This window comes from Epinephelus fuscoguttatus, linkage group LG17, assembly GCF_011397635.1.
Source record: "Epinephelus fuscoguttatus linkage group LG17, E.fuscoguttatus.final_Chr_v1".
NCBI lineage: Eukaryota > Metazoa > Chordata > Actinopteri > Perciformes > Serranidae > Epinephelus > Epinephelus fuscoguttatus.
Genome location: NC_064768.1, coordinates 37,614,632 through 37,635,073, shown reverse-complemented (window position 1 = coordinate 37,635,073; position 20,442 = coordinate 37,614,632). Strand labels below are relative to the sequence as shown.

General features: G+C 41.4%; 1 protein-coding gene across 1 annotated transcript in view; it reads right to left on the bottom strand.

Annotated features, from left to right (window-relative positions):
• Positions 1-16,496: 16,496 nt before the first annotated feature.
• fam135b (family with sequence similarity 135 member B) overlaps positions 16,497-20,442 on the bottom strand; it is a 675,785-nt gene continuing 671,839 nt past the window's right edge. The window contains exon 21 of the mRNA XM_049602004.1: positions 16,497-16,903. The gene's annotated coding sequence lies outside the window, so the exon portion shown is untranslated. The remainder of the gene's footprint in view (positions 16,904-20,442) is intronic.

The window sequence follows — 20,442 nt, the reverse complement described above, 5'->3', positions numbered from 1 at the left end:
TGGACTCCCATTCTGAAGTCTCAATTTTGGCAATTTGGCCGTCGCCATCTTGGTTTTTGGAGCCAGAAGTGCTAGAAGAAGTAGCTGATGCTAACTGCTAGCTTGGTTAGCACCATGTATTTACAGCTATATTTTGCGCTAGTGAAAAACAGCCTTAAAGGGATAGTGCACCCAAAAATGAAAATTCAGCCATTATCTACTCACCCATATGCCGATGGAGGCTCAGGTGAAGTTTTAGAGTCCTCACATCACTTGAGGAGATCCAAGGGGAGAGGAGGTGGGGTCTGCCCATTGGTCCGACATCCCATTGTTCCGACCATATTAAACCCATTGTTCCGAAGTCCCGTTGATCCGAAATCATCATGATGCCCTGTGGTTAAGGTCTGGTTAGGTTTAGGCACAAAAACCACTTGGTTAGGGTCAGGAAAAGATCATGGTGTGGGTTAAAATGAAAAAGAAAGTGGCAAACACATAAGCTGTGAGCCTGCTCCGCCTCAAGCCTTTCCCAGCTGACCCAGAGCTGGTCGTGGCGCACCATCAAGGTAGAAATACGCCCGCCGGGAGCCGGTCAGCACCACGTAGAGCTCCCACACAACCCCTACCCCAGAGTTAATAACAAGAGGTGATGGTGTTTCACTCTCTCCTCTCTATGACACTTGTATCTCGACCTGTAGCCTACTTTTGTTGCGTTTGCTGATCCTCTATGGTACACAAATACAGTATAGCCTAGTATAATCACATACACATAATTGAAGGCTACAGTGAGGCTAAAAACAGAGTTCAAATGATGTTTTTCCAAACAACTTTTTATGTCGGGGCTTCAGGACACTTGGATCACTACAGATGAACAGTATGAGATACTTTGTGGTTTCAATTATGTGTTTCTGGACGTTTGAATCTGGGGCACTGTCAGCCTCCATTAGGTGGAGTTGTGTTGCTACCTCCTCTCCCCTTGGATCTCCGCAAGTGTTGTGAGGACTCTAAAACTTCACCTGAGCCTCCCTCGGCATATGGGTGAGTAGATAAAAAGAAAATTTTCATTTTTGGGTGCACGATCCCTTTAAAACCATAAAACAAAACGGAATATCTGACATCTTGGAGGGTCTGTTAGTACAACTAAATGCTGAACAAGATTTTTTTCAGCAGCCAAAATAATACAGTTAATGTTCTTTAACTGTTAACATACTGAAAACCAACAGCTATCATTACTACTCCTATACTCCATGAATCTGGGGTTATGTCATGGTTACGTTACCAAGGCCGAACAAACGTTGGCGAAGTGGTAACGACTTGTCAACGGAAGGCACCCAACTGTAACTCAAAGTGGACAAGCCCTTAATGATGCATAATTTTAAGCCATTGTAACATTTAATTGGGTGATTTATATAAAAATTCACCCCCTCATACAGTTGTCACGAATGAGGAAATTAGCTATGCAGACCAAAAACATTCTTTTTGGTACCAGGCTGTAAACATGTTTATTCCTGCTGTAAAGTTGGGCATTTAAACATTGGGTCTGTGTGAATGTCTCGCTCTTGGAGCCAGCCTCAAGTGGCCATTTGGTTTCAATATTCAGTCCCAGAGGTTGCTGCTTGGTAAAAAGTGAACAGTTTTACCCCAGAAATGAAGTGGAAAAGAGCAATTCAGTCAATAAGTTTGTAGAGAAAATGGCTTTAGAGATGAGAGAGTAGCCAAAGCAAAGATTTATTAAATTTGCACTGGTGCATTATACTCATTTTTAGGCCTGATGTCACACTGCTTTCCATTTATGATTATAGACAATACATTTTATTAACACTGCAACCTCCTGGAAGTTCACCCCACTGTTGTTTTGACAGGAGACAGAATGTAGAATTCAGGAAGCTTGCAGTGATAGAACAAAACAAAACCACTGGGACACACACACACACACACACACACACACACACACACACACACACACCTACCTGAGGATCAAAAACAACTTTCTGGGGATTCTGGGACCTGATACCCTCACAACCTCAAACCCCCTCCACCGAGTCTCTCAGTTCTTCCCCTCTTCTCTCTCTTTTTTTTTGTCTTCTCTTTATGTTTTTTTCCCCCGCCTGTTTTCCTTTCAGACTCTCAACTTCTTAGCCGGAGTGCAGCGGTGTTGCCGAGGTACTAACAGGCTCTTTTGCCAGATTGCTAAGAACTTCAAAGTGTGTTTGACATGTACACTTGGGAGGCCCGCACTGGGAGCGAATGTGTCTCACGCTGAGACCTGAGGATGGCTCTTAAAAGCACCGTGTGTATCTACACTATTAACATTCAAAGGAGCTCGCACTTTGCTGACTCTTACATGGCTCCTTTGAATTAAATATGTGTCATCACTGTCACAGTGGCTCCAGTAATATACTGTAGCTTATACTGCAGTGTCAGACTGACGAGGAGTGTGAAGACAAAGGTTGCATGGCCTACATATCAATTAAGGAACTCTTTCTGGCATTTCATTTGACATTTGACACACTGGAGGCACCTCTTTGTCGCGGCTGCCATGTTTGTGTCTGTCCTTTTTAATTTGAAGTGCCTTTTCTTTTAGGCGGAGGCATTGAGAGAGCAAGTGAATGTTTAAAGCGGGAATGCCATCTCAGTATTTAATTTAGCGCGTCTTCCACAGAACATGACAAGTCTGCATGGAGAAAGCTTTCAATCCTCTCAGCGCACTTGAGATCTTTTCATTTCATCATGATACGCAGGGGTTTTCTGGCTTGTCTTTTTATCTATGCAGCCCCCACACTGAGTAGTCACAACACTCAATTTAAGACAAAGCTCCAGAGCGCTTTAAAATATGAAACGTGCAGAGAAATGAGAGAAGGCATGAATGAGTAATGAATTCACTAAACATGGAGATATTATTTGAGTAAAAATATATCAAGAAATCTTTTCTGTAATTTAAATCTTGTTTCACACTGCATGTATATCAGAGACAAGGAGAAAAAGATGGAGAGATTGACTGTCTTGAATTTTTCATCTTAAAATTGAGCCCTAAGATGAGTCTGTGAGGAAAATAGTGTGTATTCACTATTTATACCGTGGGCCTAAAGCAGTCAGGCTTGTCGTGGGACTGAGGATGTGACAAAATGAAACTTTGGTCAAACACAAGGTTTGTTCTGATCAAAACAACTGGAATAATAAAATAAAAATCCAATTAAAGTTTAAAGGTTAGTGATGCGTTTGGTAAGTGCAAGTTTGGTCACCTTGTTGGATACTTTTCTTTGCTCATCGCAGTGGTTGATTGAAGTATTGTATCGAAGTCTTGTATCCTGTGTAGTGAGTGTGATTTAAGGGTGTGAAGGTTGGGGTGGTAGATGGTTGTGTCATTTATCCCACCTTCAATAAGACCAACACATTCCCACTTTCAACTCTTCTTATACCAACACTTGGTCAGTGGCCCTACATGCCAAACTAAAGCCCTTTTTAGACAGGAGTTGTGCAAATTTGCAGGAAAGCCCAATCAGTCTTTTTTCAGCATTGGCAGTATAAAAACAAAATCGGGGAGTGCAGCAAAATGCCGCCTACCTACTTTTGTTTATACAGAATGGGCCTTTTTCGGGGCAATGGGGGGCGTGAGCAAGTAACAAAACGTGTAGCTCAGTGTGTGATGTAAACAGTGACGTGGGAGGGAAGCCGCGGCTGGTCAGTCCTTCGGTGATTCTCTCGTAAGTCGGCCGTTCTTCACCGTCCCCGTCATCTGACGGTTAATGGCCTCTTCGTTTGCGAGGACAAGGAGGGCGCGCGATTCCTTGTCTCCCCAGTTGCTCATCTTTACAGTGTCTGTCAGGTTTGTGTTTCCCTCTTGCTACTAGCTGCTCGCTAATTCCTGCTATCAGCTGTTTCCTGTTTATCCACCACCAGTGGCTCGCACATGCGGCGTCATCAACAGCTCCTCCCACAAGTCATCAACAGCCCCTCCCATTGTGGAAGGCCGCCTTGGTCTTTTTAAACTAAAAGGGTTCCACCAATATGTCTACCCTACGAGGCGGAAAATTGGGCACCTCCGATCAACTCGCCAATCTGGCTCTGTGTGTCTAAACGCTCGCAGCTGGCCGGCAAAACGGTCCAACATTCGTGGAAAATCTGGCAGTGTAAAAGGGGCTTGTGACACTCTAGGTACTCTCCTGCGTCAGTTTTGGACGTTCAGGGAAGGCGTGTCAGTTTACTCTTGTTATATTAATTGTGACTTTTCAAAATAAACCTCCATTTTCACAGGAAGTGTACGGCTTCCACCTGTTGAATGCATACAGTCGTCTTTCAAAATAAACTTAGAACATGGGTAAAAATTGTTGTTTCTAGGTTTATTTCCGTAGGTTTAGGCAACAAATGAACATGGTTAGGTTTGAATGATGGTTCACCATGGTTTCGCTTAATGAACGTTTGTTACTAGTGTAATGTAACATCATCGATATACATCACATAAATCATGTAACAAACATTGTAAGTGTAGTATGCTACCCATAATAGCACACTCACAGGAGCTGGAAATGAGACCAGGTTGGCAAGACACTACAAATAGTTTGCTTCTTTTTTTCTAACCATACAATTTTTTCCTAAACTATTTAAATTGCATAAACACCACTTCATTTTTGACCACTTCTTTGGTGACTTTTATTTGTCAGCCCATTATGCAGATAATTGAAGAATTTTTATGATGCAACAACATAATTGTTTGATTTGTAACTGTAATGTGATTACTGAATAAGTTAGGAACTCATTATATTACTTAAGTTACATTACAGACAAATGTAATACAATATTGCAGTGGTTCTCAAACACTTTCTGTCAAGCCAAAAAAATGGAAAAAGCCCCCCCTTACCTTTTTTTTAATCAAACATTATTTATATTGAGGTTGAACCTTTAAAAAAATATCCATTTTGGCTTCTAGTGAAATAAAGGTCAGTATGATAGCATCAGCAAACCCTTGTTTGTTTATTTTTCCCCACATAAATCATGTTCATGTTTTTTCACAGTTTGTTTTTCTTCCTCTGGTCATCCCTGCCCCATCTGCAGTGGCCCTCCCACCCCACAGTTTAAGAAGCACTGCAGTTTATCCCCTAACACTGTCAGTAAGACAACACTGCTGCAATGTTTAGAGCTGTTTCTAAAGGTCAGCAGTACATTTAGTTTGCTGCTAGTTGAAGAAGACTTTTCTATAGGGCTGTCCCCTGATAGTCGACCAAACGTTAGTCGACCAGAAAGGTCATTAGTCGGCAAGATTTCATTGGTCGCATGGTTACAGAGAAAAACAAAAACAAATGTGAAACTCTATTAAATAAATCCAAACCTCTATGACTGGACCATGTGCAATCTGGAAATCCATCGGTAAAAAAAAAAAAAAAAATTCTTCCTTTACCTCTGGAGGCACAGCCCGGAGTTTTTCGACTAACCAGAAGTGAAGGGGCCTCACGCCCTTCACTTCCAGCGGTGCCCCCAGGGAATCGCTGTGTTGTTTACAAATACTTTGGGTAGAAAACCAGCAGAGTTTAGCTACATATCACATTTTTTACGTCACTATATCACCGTGTAGACTAATCTGATGTTTGTTAAGTCTATAAACACAATGACTGAACAAACGTTACTATTTCTGTGTGCGCGTAATTAATATGGTTATCGTAGATTAGCTGGGCTAACTGTTAGCTGTTAACATTAGCCGTTAGCATTGTCTATAACCATAGACTGTATAAAAATAAGGTAATAACTCAATATTTTTTCCAGCGAATATCTTAGTTACAACATGATTGAGCTAGCAAAGCAGTTTTGTGTTGCTATGTGTGGTATTTATTCAGTTATGGGAAATCACGATGTCTAGAAAGCATCAGTGGCTGCAGCTGACAGGGACAGTTAGCAAAGCTAACATCAGGACGTCATCTGTTTAAAGCCTCCCGTTGTTGGATTACGACATGAAACTACTCCAGTTGGCTCAATCATGTTGTAACTAAGACATCCGCTGGAAAAAAAAAAAAAAATTCACATTGACGAGACGGCATTACTGGAGCGGTCCCTATGGATGCGGAGCTTGCTGTTTCTGTAGGTACACATTTCCTGGGGACACCTGCACGTCTCGGCGAGAGAGATTAGACCATGTGTGACTTTAATTTGAAAGGACAGACACAGGAAGTGTCCATGCTCAGCAGTCAGACAGGAGTCAGGTTAATCTCCAGGGCTGGTACCTGCGGTTATTCCACAGGCTAGTTAATAACATGTCGGGCAGGAAATCCAAAGTGTGGGATCATTTTGAGAAGGTGAAGGACGAACCCAAGGTGATATGTAAACTCATCTTCATTGGTCGACTACAAACATGACGTATCATGTGAAACATGGAAGTAGCTACATGCCCATTAGCCCACAGCGTCATTAACAGGCGGCTCGCTCAGTGTGTGACGTGCACTTGGAGATAAAATATAGGCCGATATTAATGAAGGTTCATTAGTACGGTTTTGTATTTCTCTGTATGTCACAATGCTTTCACAGTTTACAATGTCACTGTAACTAAGCCCTGTAACTCCATCAGAGAGAAGTGGTCAATATAAAACACGTTCTGTCCCTCTTAGATGTTGAGGATGAGTGTCGGTGTTTCACAGGGTACACAGGCTGTTTCAGATGTGTATTTGTGAGCACATCCCAGAATGCTTTTGTCAGAGCTCTTTTCTGCCTTATGCACCGCTCATTATTTTTCATGTTGAACACCTGACTCTGGAGAACAAACTCCGCAGGAAAAACGGTCAATAGACTATTTCGCTTGATCCTCTTTTCATCCCCCTAAACTCAAAACATAATAAGAAGGAGTCTTTGTGCAAAGCATTTAATGGTGGGATTACTGCAGGTATCAGCAGACAATGGCAATCACTTTGTTTGGCAATGAGGCAATGTCAAACATTATTTTGCTTTTACATGATTGAACTGCCTGAGTGGAACGTGAGAAAACTGCTGAAACAATGCGTTTTGGTATTTATTTTATTCATAGATTCACACTCGTGTTGTTGAAACTTGTTGAGGCGTTTGAAGATTCCTTTTGAGATATATTGAATGTTCACCATCTAAGAGACTGAGATGTCCTTGTGAGGAAATGTCTGGAAATAAGTGCAGTCGTCAGTGGAGAGGGCCTGCCTGGTCTCTGCTTACTTTCCTGCAGGATGAGATTTGCATAGAAGCTAATGATGTGTGCATCACCCTGGGTGTCTCATGCTGTCCTAATAGCATTACAGAGGGGAATGGGCTACCTGATGGCTGCTGATCATAATGGGTTTGGACCAGTGTGTCAATGTGACCACCCACCACTTAACAAGATCTGAAAAACCATCGGGGGTGATGCACAGAATCCCTGACTATGTGATGAGTTCACTCAGAGCTAAAGCTATAGAAACATTTTTATTAAACAGTCTGGGGTCTGCGTGACATGATTTAAAGGATCAAGCTGACATTTTACAAAGTTATTTTCAATAGTCCCACAAAAATAACCCTGAACTGTTCCCAGTAACTAATAGTATCTGTGTTCCCAAAGCCTGGTGTGTTATTACTATGTGTCACAGAGCTTCACTGTTGCACTGGATGACATATTCCTTCATCACAGTGAACATGGGCACTGTAGCTTATTTTCAGTCAATCCCACACACGCTGTTCTGCTGCAGTCAATTCTCCCCAGCACACCAAATGGATATTAATCCGCAGTTAAAAATATCGATGCCCCTAAGAACTGTATACAGACTCATGTTTGAGTCATGCTTGTTAAAAACTTTTTTTTTTTTAAATGGAACTATATTTTTCACCAGTTTTTAAAAATCAGAATCTTCAGTAGGAATCACTGGGCCTGGCAGTGAGGATCACAGACAAGGTAGTGAAGTTGTAAAATATTGAGAGATGGACTCATTTCTGCTTTTGGTCTTTTGATAAAAAGAATTCAACAACAAGAACATATTGAACCATGTCAGCCTCATCCTTTGAAATATGACATTTGGTTGCAAAGAAAGCAAAATGAAAGTTTTATCTTGCATGTTTCAGATGCAGTAAAGTTATGCAGCAGCTCCAACCCGTAAAGTAAGATTTTTGAACATCTTTAGCCAGGCTAGTGGAGCGGCTCGAGGAGTGGCATTATTGGTTAGTGGGTTTACTCACCATTTTCTTTGAGTTGAAAGTATCTCACCAACTATTGGATGATTGTCCTAATTTAACCATAACTACTGCACACATTATATTTTTGAGTTATTTGTATTACTTAAGTCACTGCGTTATTTATTAATGGGTACATTATTTATATTGTTGAGTTACTGGTAAATGATTATTTCATTATCATTTATAATACTTTGTATATTGTTTCATTTGTATTTTCATGTGCAATGTTTGAGTGGAGTCATTATGTTCCCTTGTTTATGAGCTAATTGGTTCCTACCTGCCCTTGTTTTGTGGGAACAGGTGTGAGTGAGGCTCAAGAGAGTCTCACTGCTTAGCAGTGAAGGGAAGCTGCCGTACCTAAGTTGGGATGTGTTAGTACTGTCTTGCTGTGTTGATAAAAATTAAAAAAAAAAGAGGAGAAACAAATGTTGTGTCCTGCTTTTTACCAAGAGCTTTGCAGAACTGGGGAACACCAACAATCAAGAGAAGAGGGTTACATTAATATTTTTACAGACATTCACGGTTCCCAGAGGATGAATCCTAGTGACTTTTGTGATCTCCTAATCCATTCGCCTGCAAACATGTTGGTATTGAACACTTCTGCAGACCCAGGATACGTTACATTTGTACAGTATTTTGAAGTGATGAAGCTTTAAGGTTTGAATGTGTGATTAGGTTTAGGCACAAAAACCACTTTATGGTTATGAAAAGATCACGTTTTGGCTTAAAGGGATCGTGCACCCAAAAATGAAAACTCAGCCATTATCTACTCACCCATATGCCGAGGGAGGCTCAGATGAAGTTTTAGAGTCCTCACAACACTTGCGGAGATCCAAGGGGAGAGGAGGTAGCAACACAACTGCACCTAATGGAGGCTGATGGCGCCCCAGATTCAAACGTCCAAAAACACATAATTGAAACCACAAAATATCTCCATACTGCTCATCCGTAGTGATCGAAGTGTCCTGAAGCCCCTGGGGCACCGTCAGCCTCCATTAGGTGGAGTTGTGTTGCTACCTCCTCTCCCCTTGGATCTCCACAAATGTTGTGAGGACTCTAAAACTTCACCTGAGCCTCCATCGGCATATGGGTGGGTAGATAATGGCTGATTTTCATTTTTGGGTGCACTATCCCTTTAAAACACTCATGCCTGTTGACACAAAAGCTGCTGTTAAAGCAGGAATAAGTCAGTGAAAACCATCTAGGTTCAGTGGCTCAAACACAGCTGGGAAATGCCACCATGTGCTGCTAAATACACCCAAGTTCAGTGCAAGAAACACTGGTGGAAATACCATGAAGGTACACCAACTGTTTTGGTTTGTTGGTCTCAAACAGCTGTCCGCAGCTTGGCAGCTGTCTCACCTAGATGTCACACCATCTCCCGTCTCCTCCAACCCAAAAAATCAGCTCACATACTACATCACTTTAGAAATACTGATACAATACGTATGAAAAGTAAAAATATAATGTATCTGTGGCCTGCAGGAATGCACAATGCCAACTTTTTGCTTCTGTTGACTGGGCTGGATCTCCTGATTTTTCCTCTGGTGCCACGATGAGGTTGTTTTTTAGTAAAATGTCTCAACAACCAGTGGATGGATTGACATGAAATTTGGTGAAGACACTTATGTTGTCCCTAAGAAGGAACTGTCATAACTCTGTTGATGCCTTCGCTTTTTATCTTGCGCCATCAGCAGGTCCAAATTTATGTAATCAATTCATCTTTGGTCCATATCCTGCAAAACTAATGCCATTCCTATCAGCCTAAGCTGTACTAAACAAGATGGTGGTGATAATTATTCCTTCTAAACATCAGCATACCTGCATTTTCAGTGTTTGCATGTTGGCACACTGACATTAGCAGTGCCAATGCTGCCGAAGCATGGCATTTCAGAGCTGCAAGCTGTTGACTGAAATTGTCAGTTTTGCTATACTCCACAGCAAATTAAAGAATCAATTTCAGCCACTTCAGGAAAGCTTAGGTCAATCTTTCAACAGATAAAATGTTGTTTTTTTTTTTCATTTCCAGTTTGCTATTAACAGCAGATGAATTGGGTAGAAAGATGTCACGGCCACGGCCACATTCTTTGATTGAAGTGGTCTCTGCAGTCAACACAGAGATGTTGCTAAGATACAGAAGATAATAAAAAATCCACTTAAACACTTTAATTTCTCACCACGGCTGAGCTGCTACTTAAGAGCTGCTTTCTTGCTCCATAAAATTTCGCATGCTTTAACTCACCTTGGAAGTGTCTTTTTGTAAACAGTGCTACACCGTTACAGTAATTACAGCAGGCTTTGGGAGGATTCAAGGCACTTCTTCCTCCTTCCATCGTGGGCATGCCCATTAGAGATAATTGGATTATTTCTACTCTGTTTATCTCTTAATTCCCCACATCTGTAGTTGGGGGGTGCAGATTGGATGAGAGAGACGCACGGGATCTCACCGAGGGTTTATGGGAGTGTTCCCTCAGCGGGGTCTCATCCCTGCGTGTTAGTCTCCAGGGAACTAAAACTGAACATGTGAAATTGAAACCAAGAGGAGGAAAGACAAGGGCTTATCCATCCACTGTTATATGTGACAAAACATTGAAAATGCCACGCTTTGATGTGAAAATTTGATCTTTATGACATAACACAGATGCTACCAGACAACATCCCCCTTCGATTGAACCACAGTGTTGAATTTTTGTATCTCAGACAAGAGGCGGCAGATCAATAAAGTGTGTTGTGAGAGAATCCAAAGCCATTGATTTTTTTTCAGTATCACATCGACAGAACAGGCTAAAAATAGCTTTAGCTTTAGCATATCGCTGAAGAAAATCAATTTATTTTCCTTCTGTTGCATATTTATTGTAGTGCCATACTTCTTCCTTTCTTCTTCTTTGCTGTGTGTTGAGTTTTTGTATAGGCTACCTGCATATTTCAGCTTCAGGTCCACAAGTGTGAAAAGCAATCCCCTCGAAGCGTGTAATGTTGTCACGCTGCTTGACTTCCCTCTTCACTGGAAGAACACTATGAAGCAAGACCTTGGCGTGCAAATAAATTGTGGCTACCAGCGTCCCTGAAAAATACATTTACACACTCCGCAGGCGTGATGTTCACCTTTCTCCTTTGCCTCACTTTTTTCACTATTTCACTTCAGTGCTGTTTACACATTCTTTGTCTCTCATTAGTCAAAATTTCCTCCAGTGCTTCAATGCTGCTGATTAATTATACATTTGGACACAACTGCAAAAGCAGCCTCTACATCACAATAATGAATTAATGATTTGCATTTGCAAGATTGTCATGTGCGACCTACATTTGTCTCGTGATTGTTTCTTTCTATTTGAAGCTTGTGAGAATAATTATGCTCCAAAGTCTGTTCTTACATTAAAATCAATCCTGGGCGTTGATGTGCTGAGGGGACCGCAGCAGCAGAAGCATTGCTGCAAGGAAAGACTGGGCTTCAGGGCATGTTGCAAAGATCCTTACGCAACTTAAACACAACAGTCCTTTTACACAACCCTGACATCAACAGTAGTCGCTCTACCTCCCCCTCTGCTTCTTCTATCCATTTCATTACTTTGTATGATGTCATTGTCACTTATAATAAAGATCCAGGTCTGTGCGCATCACCGACTGCTCCGGCGACCTTTTCTCAGAGTGTGCAGCGTGTGACAAATTCAATGCTGCATGATTCCTGCGTGCAGTGCTGATATGCCCATTTGTAATACTGAAATTAAAGGAGATTGCAAGGTTATACGCATTGTCAAGAGGGACAAAGAAGTGCTGGTGAGGCGTCTTGCATCGGCTACATCTCTCTCTTTCAACCTTGGCAGACCTTGAAGTGCTATCCCTGCATGACTGGCAGCAAGAAAATAGTCTTTGGTTCAGGATGACAGTCTCAAAGAGATGTGAAAGTGGGTGGTATTTCTTCTCGGAGCTTCGTTTTTGCATAGCGATGTAAAACCTTGTGAGTCACAATGAAAGCTCAGGACACATTATTCATTCAAGGGTGAACATAAATCAGCTTTTATGTGGTTTTCCATTCACGCACACACAAACAAAAGTGATTTTTTAAATAATATGACAGTGTAAACTCCAGCCCTGGGCCACATGCTGCACCTCAGTGAAAGCAGAGAGAACTCAATCCAACTCTGTAATGTCATTCTCACTTATTATAAATAGCGTCTTCATCGGTTCACCAGTCAACTGATTGTATGAATTACATTCCCAGGGGTAATAAAGTCATTTGCATCGCCCTGGTTTACGCAGCAGTGATGAGGGACGTCCATTTTTTTTTTCTCTCCCTCTTTCTGATGCAGCAGTGAACTGCCTCAGCGCCTCCCATCAGTCCCAGCTCTATCCTCAGGCGCCACAGCTGTCCCCGTCCCCACTTTCACTTTGTCAAGGCGCTAATTCCACACCCAGAGTTGACATTCGACTACTGTGGGCTGTCTCCTAACCTGTCCCTGTACCCTCCCAACCTGATTCCATTAGCTATCAAAACGCTCGATAAACAATGTGAAACTTAATCCCGTCCGATCCGACGTGTAGCTCCGGCTGTGTTTTTCTATTTGCTCCTGAAATGGGTTTCACAGATGGGAAGCGGCAAGCTGCATCGCTGAGAGTCTTTGAGTTTTAACTCAGCTGTGATTCAGTGTCAGCACTGAAATAAATGTATGACTAGAGGCACAGGTGAGCCAGAACACAAGAACTATCAGCATATCCAATTTGATGTATAATGTTCGTGGGCGAGAATGAAATATATAATTCACAGTGAGATGGGCAGTCCATCGGCATGCACATATTAGCTTTCTCTGTCTGATATTAGATTCATGGTCATTAATTTTACTCACACACACACACACACACACACACACACACACACACACATATACATGCTTATGTATGTATATACACCTACAACAACGGTTCATAGGCACATACAACAGTTTGTACGATGTCTAACAAATTAGCAGCCCCTAGTGTTTTCATCACATTATGTACTCAATGTTATGTTACGTGCTGAACATAAGTTATGTGGCTTCGGTTTAGGATAAGAAACAAACTTACTTTACATAAAGAAGTCACATAGGTCAGGTTTAGGAAAAGATATGTACTTAAATAGGTTACATAGTTAAAGTAAAGTTGTGTAGCTTAGGTTTAGGTGAGTAAATTGTGTAGGTTAGGTTAAGAAAACGAACGTGGTTGGCCATCGTCACTTTACGTACTAAACGTAAAGTTACGAAGGTTAAGTTTAGGCAAGTTAAGTTTCATAGGTTACGTTTAGGAAAAGATACAAGGTTGGGCATCATCACGTTTCATATTTAATGTAAAGTTAAGTACTTCACATAAAGTTATGAGGGTTAGGTTTAGGAAAAGAAAAGTACTTATTTAATGTACAGTTACAATTTACTTTACTTTACGTAAATGTACGTGCTTAAGTAGGTTAGGTTCAGGCAAGTAAAGTTACGTAGCTTGGGTTTAGGAAAAGAAACATGCTTATTTTACAAAACATTTCATATTTAACGTAGAGTTATGAAAGTTACGTTTAGGAAAATAAATATATTCACTGAATGCCAAGTTACACAGATTTGGTTTATGCAACAAAATTATGTTGGTTGGGTTTCAGGAAAAGAAACACACTTGAATAACCTAACCTAAAGTTGTTTGGTTCAGTTTAGGAAAAGAAACACGGTTGAACGTTGTCACTTGATGGCCTAAACGTTAAGTTACCTACTTAATGAGGAGTTATGAAGGTTAGGTTCAGGAAAGTAGTAACGTTGGTTAGGTTAAGTAAAAGATATAGGGTTGGACATTGCAATGTTACGTATTTAACGTAAAGTTAAGCACTTCACATAAAGTTACGTAGGTTAGGTTTAGAGTTAGGAAAAGAAACAAGCCTAGTTTACATTTAGTTTCATATTTAACCTAAGGTTAGGGTTAGACAAGTAACATTACGTAGATTAGGTACATAAAAATATAGTTATGTAGGTTAGATTTAGGAAAGTAAACATACTCACTTAACGTTAAATTACATAGGTTTGGGTTAGGCGAGTAAAATTATGTTGGTTAGGTTTAGGAAAAGAAAAGTACTTAAATAGGTTACGTAGCTACCTAATGTAAAGTCGCGTAGGTGAGGTTTGGGAAAGGACACATTTTTGGGCAATGTCTCTTTACGTACTAAATGTAAAGCTACGTGCTTAAACATGAAGTTATGAAGGTTAAGTTTCAGCAAGTAAAGATATGTAATTTTTGTTTAGGCAAGTAAATTTACGTAGGTTGGGTTTGGGAAAAGAAACATGGTGACAACACAGCCTTCACATTTCTCTGTGTTATGTACAAATTCTGGTACATTCCTTTTTGTAGGTAAACAAACAAACATGGAAACAGCCTGATATTTAGCTAACATCTTAGAGCATATATCTATAATTAGAAATCATAATGAAGAAACCCCTTTTCAAAATGTCTCCAGATGTCTCCTGCTTCATGTTTATTAATTATAGGCAATATATCCTGGAGCTGGGAGGGGGGAAAAATACAATTTGCTGCACCACAGGACAAGAAATTCATCCTTTGGTGCTGTGGGTTCAGTCTTGTTTGTGGATTCAACGTGTGTCTTTCATTTTTACGGAGAGAAAGGCAGGAGGGAGGAGGATCTGAGATTCAATTTACGGACAAGATGGAAAGCCAACACAGATGTCAGGAGTGAAAAATAGTTTCAATTGACAAGTGAAAGAAGTTTGCAGTGTCGGGCTGTGATGGTTCTGGCAGATGGGTGTCTGTCCTTGCCACTGTGTTACAGCTGACATGCAAGGCCCTGGCTGGTGAAATCCTGCATCTCAAGATTGTTTACTGTGCTTAAAAATCCTTTAGCACAACAGGTTGGAGGGACAAGAGGAATAACTGATGTGTAGTGTGTGCATAATTTATTTCCCAGCCATCATGATCAAAGCAGTCAACGTCGTGCTGTTTTTTCTTTCCACAGCGACGAATGTCCCACCTGTAACGGCTGATTCTGTGACTGACACAGAACTGTAGCTGTAATCCATGTCGAGAAATCACCGCCTGGAATTCACTGATATTCAAGGATATTGCATAATCAGCGCTTGTTCAGCAGGAAATGAATAGAGAGGCTTTTTCATTTCAGTGGAACCAAATAGGCCTTGAACGATTTCCATAAATGAAACAAACATTCTTAGGCACTCAGTCCCCCACCTCTCAAATGTTATATTCTTCCCCGTCAAGGTTTGTTTATTTTTAATCTCCTTTGTTAGCCATCATTTTTAAAAATCCCCCACCACCACCATCTCATCTGGGTGGAGGTGGGACATGTTTACCAGATTTAGCAACTCGCTCTCTCACCTGAGAATACAGTGGAGTGGCAGGGAGCATCAGCCGACAGCTGCAGGTAATACATAATGATGAAGTAAAGACACGGCCGTTTGAAGACAAAACCAATTACTCAAGCAATTTTGGAGTCAGACAATGGACACAGGTCATTTCATATCATTTCATGCTGATTCTCTGGGAAATATACCTTATAATATAGTCTGCAGCCACTTTGGGTGAAGGCATTCAGCAAACAGCGGCAGCTAGAGACAAGACAAAGGCAGCATGCACCAGCAAAACATGAGCCTGTTTTTAATGGATTTTCTTGCACCAGTGAATGCAGCACATGGTGACAGCACCGTCCATTCATGTTTCTGTGTCTGCGGTAGGTATAGCTAGAACATGCATGCTTGGTAGTCCATTCACAACTGACAGCAGTGGTGTGTGGTGGTGTATTACAGGTCTCTACTGTGAAAAATGAAACATATATAACACCAGGCGGCTGTAAATGCGGCAATTGTTGAAACAGTGGAGGGAAGGGGTGTTGCGAGTAGCAGCGGGCCAGTCCAAAGAAACAACTCACTCTTACGTCGTCAAATATGGGTGCTTGGTCATTGACTTCTGGCTTCGAACACAGACAAAAGAAGATGTCCTTTCGTGTCAGTATGATACGCGGCTGGTTGCTGTTATTGTGCAACTGCGCCCAGCAGCGTCAGGCGGAGTGTTGTGCCAGTGTGGTGTGTTTATTTTGAAAGAGATTGTACATTTCCTGTGAAACCGTAAAGGTATTTTGAAGCCAGACAATGCACGTAACAGGCTGAAGTTGACACCGTATCCCAGAACGTCAACAACCGACACACCCAGGGTACCTTGCATGTCATATGTTGACGTGAAAAGTCTGTGACTAAATATCGATATGTGACGAGGTCGGAGTGAGAACGTGATGCAAGAAAAAATGCCAGGACTGAATTTTGGCTCTGTCTGACTTTGCTAAGAGGTAAGTGTTGATATAATGTCTATCTGACGAAAACTCTGTCTGTCTGCGTCTGTGTGTCTGTTCCACGTTTTTCTCCTCACTGACTTGGTCAATCCATGTGAAATTTGGCACAGTGGTAGAGGGTCATGGGAGGATGCCAATGAAGCAATATTACATCAATTGGCCAAAGGGGGGCGCTATAGCAACCGATTGAAATGTCAAACTTTGAATGGGCATATCTCATGCCCCGTATGTCGTAGAGACATGAAACTTTGCACAGAGATGCCTCTCCTCATGAGGAACACATTTGCCTCAAGAACCCATAACTTCCGCTTATATAGATTTTCCGCCATTTTGAATTTTTTGAAAAACACTTCAAATGGATCTCTTCCTAGGAAGTTTGAGCGATCTGCATGAAACTGGGTGAACATAATCTAGGGACCAATATCTAAAGTTCCCTCTTGGCAAAAGTTGGAAAACCTACTAAAACTGAGCTTCTATAAGGCAATGAATATTGCGGAGGGCGTGGCTCATCACATAAAGGTGTATAACATCTCAAGGGTTTCACCCATCACCACGCAACTTTGTAGGCATATGACCACACATAATCTGAGGGAACCCCTCCATTATTGACCCCATCAAACAAAATGGGGGTGCTAGAGAGCTCATTTCTTATCTAGGCCTAACCGCCATATGGATTTTTACTAAACTTGGTAGATATGTAGAACAGGACGCCTCAAGGTGACTGGAGAAATTTAACTCTAATTGGCAACTGGGTGGCGCTATAACAACAGAAAAATGCTTCAAAATGGCTAAAATGTGACCGATCGCTGTGGCTCCCCCTGTTGACCAATGTTGGTTTTTCTAATTTTTGGTATGACTAAGTCATGGTATGGTATGCTGTACATAATCATGGAAACTGTCAGTGTGTCATTCCGTCTGTCCCACAATTTTACTCACTGACGTGGTCAATCTACTGTACTTTCAATAAAGCAGTCGTACTATCAAATTCACAGACACTCTGTCTGAATACACTGCTCTTCTTAATGGGTTCAGTTGACTATTTAATCTGCAATTTGCTATGACCTGTATCCCAAACACACACCATGTGAAACTGTACATGTGCAACTGTGCACTCAATGGGTATGGACTAGTCTAATTTAAGAATCAGTTTTTCTATTCTGTCCCTTAGCTGCCCCCCCTCGAGTGACATTAAAAACTAACTGGAAAATTTTGCAAAAAAACTATTGCAGTTACAGTGAATTTAAATATTCATCAGCATTACCTTGGTCTAGTTCAAATGTGTTTTAAACATTGAAAGAGTACTGATACACACACTGAAATCATTTCACTGAGACTCTTTGAAATGTTTGCTCGAGTGTCTGTGTCACTGTAGACGAAGACAAAGGACCAGTAGCATAAGTGGGTTTGCCTGCTGCACGCCCTCTCTGTCAACAAGGGAAGAGTAAAGCCAACCTTGTTGTATGAGCTTGTTTTGTGGTGGTGATCAAACATGGATTTAATGATAATTAAAAATGTGAAAAGTTAATACGGGTTGGATGTTGGAATTGGATTTGGTTTGTCGTTAAACTGATAACTGTTTCACCCTTAGATGCTCCCACTCTTCATTTTCGCTTCATTTCTTTTTCTCTGTGACACTTTCGAACATATTCTGCCAAGTTTGCACAAGTTGCTTGTGACCTTGTGGTGACTCACAGTTTCCCCTGTTGGACGTAGCACAGCAAAGAGGTGACAGGTTAACCTGCACTTGACCCACTTGTGCCCAGTTTGATTGACATTAAACACAGCCTTGTGATGACAGCCTTCCCTGCTTTCTTCACAGCCAGTGGATAAAAGACAGATTTTAGAAAAGCATCTGTCCTGCAAAATGGAGGACATCCTTTCAATATATTGGATGTAGGGTAAGGGATGAAAATACCACGCTGTTCAACATAAAGAAGGACACCTGGTCATCTAAGTGACCTGATGAGTGTTAACTTGTATCTTTTAAATTTCTGTTTCCATCAACTCCTGAGGGAAATAGAAGTGCCAAAAACTGCAGTTCCCTGAATGAACACTTGAGGCTCCAGAAGCAAGTCAATCTCCATAGACCCCCATGTTAAAATGCCCAACTTTACAGCAGAAATATACATGTTTACAGCCTGGAACAAAAAGCAGGTTGGGAATCTAGAGCTTATTTACCCATCTTGGCAACTGTACAGGGAGTTAATTTTTATATAACTCCCCCATTTACATTTTATTAAGGCTTAAACTTACGCATAATTAAAGGCAAGCCACTTTGAGTGAGAGGCTGTCTGCCAATAGCGTCCTCGGCTTCTAACTCAGATCCACAGCTCCAACCTCTCATCCAAATATGGTCACTTTTGGCTCTCAAAATCCAAGATGGCAATGACCGAAATGCCGACCTCGAGACTTCAAAACAGGAGTCCACAAACATCATAACCCTGTCTCATTCGGAAGTTGTGAAAAACACTGGCAAAGACACTGATGAAAAAAGCCGTACTGTCACATCTGTATGATACACATTCAGTCGCCGCTATTGTTTAATTGTGTCCAGTGTTAGTAGGAAAAAATGCGCCGGGACAACAATGAAAGTTAAGGCAGGGAAACTCCGAATCAGCAGGCGGGAGGGGTGGTGGATGCATCCAACAACCTCTGACTTTCACCCAGGAGGCCGGTGTTTGCTTCCTGTAAGATTGTAAAGCCAAATCCCGTTCTTTTTTTCTAAATCTAACCTGTGAAAATGGAAGTGTATTATGAAAACAGACAATGCACATAACAGGCAGAAGTTGTACCCAGGGTACCTTGCACATCTTATGTAGATGTGGAACGTCCACAACCAAACATCGATATGTGACGAGGTCAGATAAAGAATGTGTTGGACATCACAGTAGCTACGTCTATTATTTTTACAGTCTGTGGTTTGGTGCTGAGCAGGTTAACATGCAGAGCTTTTTCACTAAAAAACAACTGCCTGCTGCTGAAAATTAGCCGAACAATTAACACTTAGCTGAAAGATGCTAAAATGCTCTGCAGAGCTGAGTGGAGCCGTGGAGTCGGGTCATTATTAATCCCCCGCGAGTTTGTTACTGGAAGTGACCTTATTGACTTTACACACAATGTTTTGATGCCCTGATAATAGAAACATCAGTTTCTGCATCTTTGAAATAGCAGTGCAAGCTTGAAACACAACTTCTGACCTCTTGATAACATTGTCATGGTGAATCTATTTGCATGTTTCTGAATCGAGCAGGCACAGAACATCAACATTAATTTAAAGTTGTGTTTCTGATCACAGGTCTCCTTTTAGCTCCGTTTTGTCTGCAGCAACATCTCCGAAATAAGTCTGGCTGTTTAACTGCCACATGTTCTCATTTCTCCACCAGCTAGTCGCTAACTTCATCTCGTCCATTTGGTGCTGGGCGGGTAGCATACCGGGGCTTTTTACAGAGCCTCTTGCTTAAAAAGCTGCCCACTGCAGCGGGAAATGGGATTGATGAGAGAAACAATGAGGTGATAGAAGCTAAAAAGCTCTATAAAGCTGAAAGGAGCTGCAGTGGTAATTCAGTGATGATCCAAACTGCAATTTAATCCACTGTCAACATAAAGATTAATCATAAGTGCAGCTTTAATGGATGTTTTAATTGAGTCATACGTGTTGCTGGCTTTCAACATGCCCTCTCATGGTATTAACAGTTATAAAATGCCATGAAAATCCTCACGCACATGAATCCAGTTGCATTGATAACTACAACCTTTGTTAGTGGGCTTTGCCCTTCGCTGTCTTAAGTGATAGAGTCACTATGTAGATGGCCCCATTCTGGCAAAGCAAGTCAGTGGATCATTAATCATCCATCAGAGGGGACTTGGCTGGTATATAAGGTTATAAAAGCCCAGCCAAAGCCAATGTGGGTGAAACAAATGATTCCATTTCATCAGAGCGTACAGTATTCTAATAAATAAGACGCTCTATGAGAGCGAGGGTATTTTTTCACTAT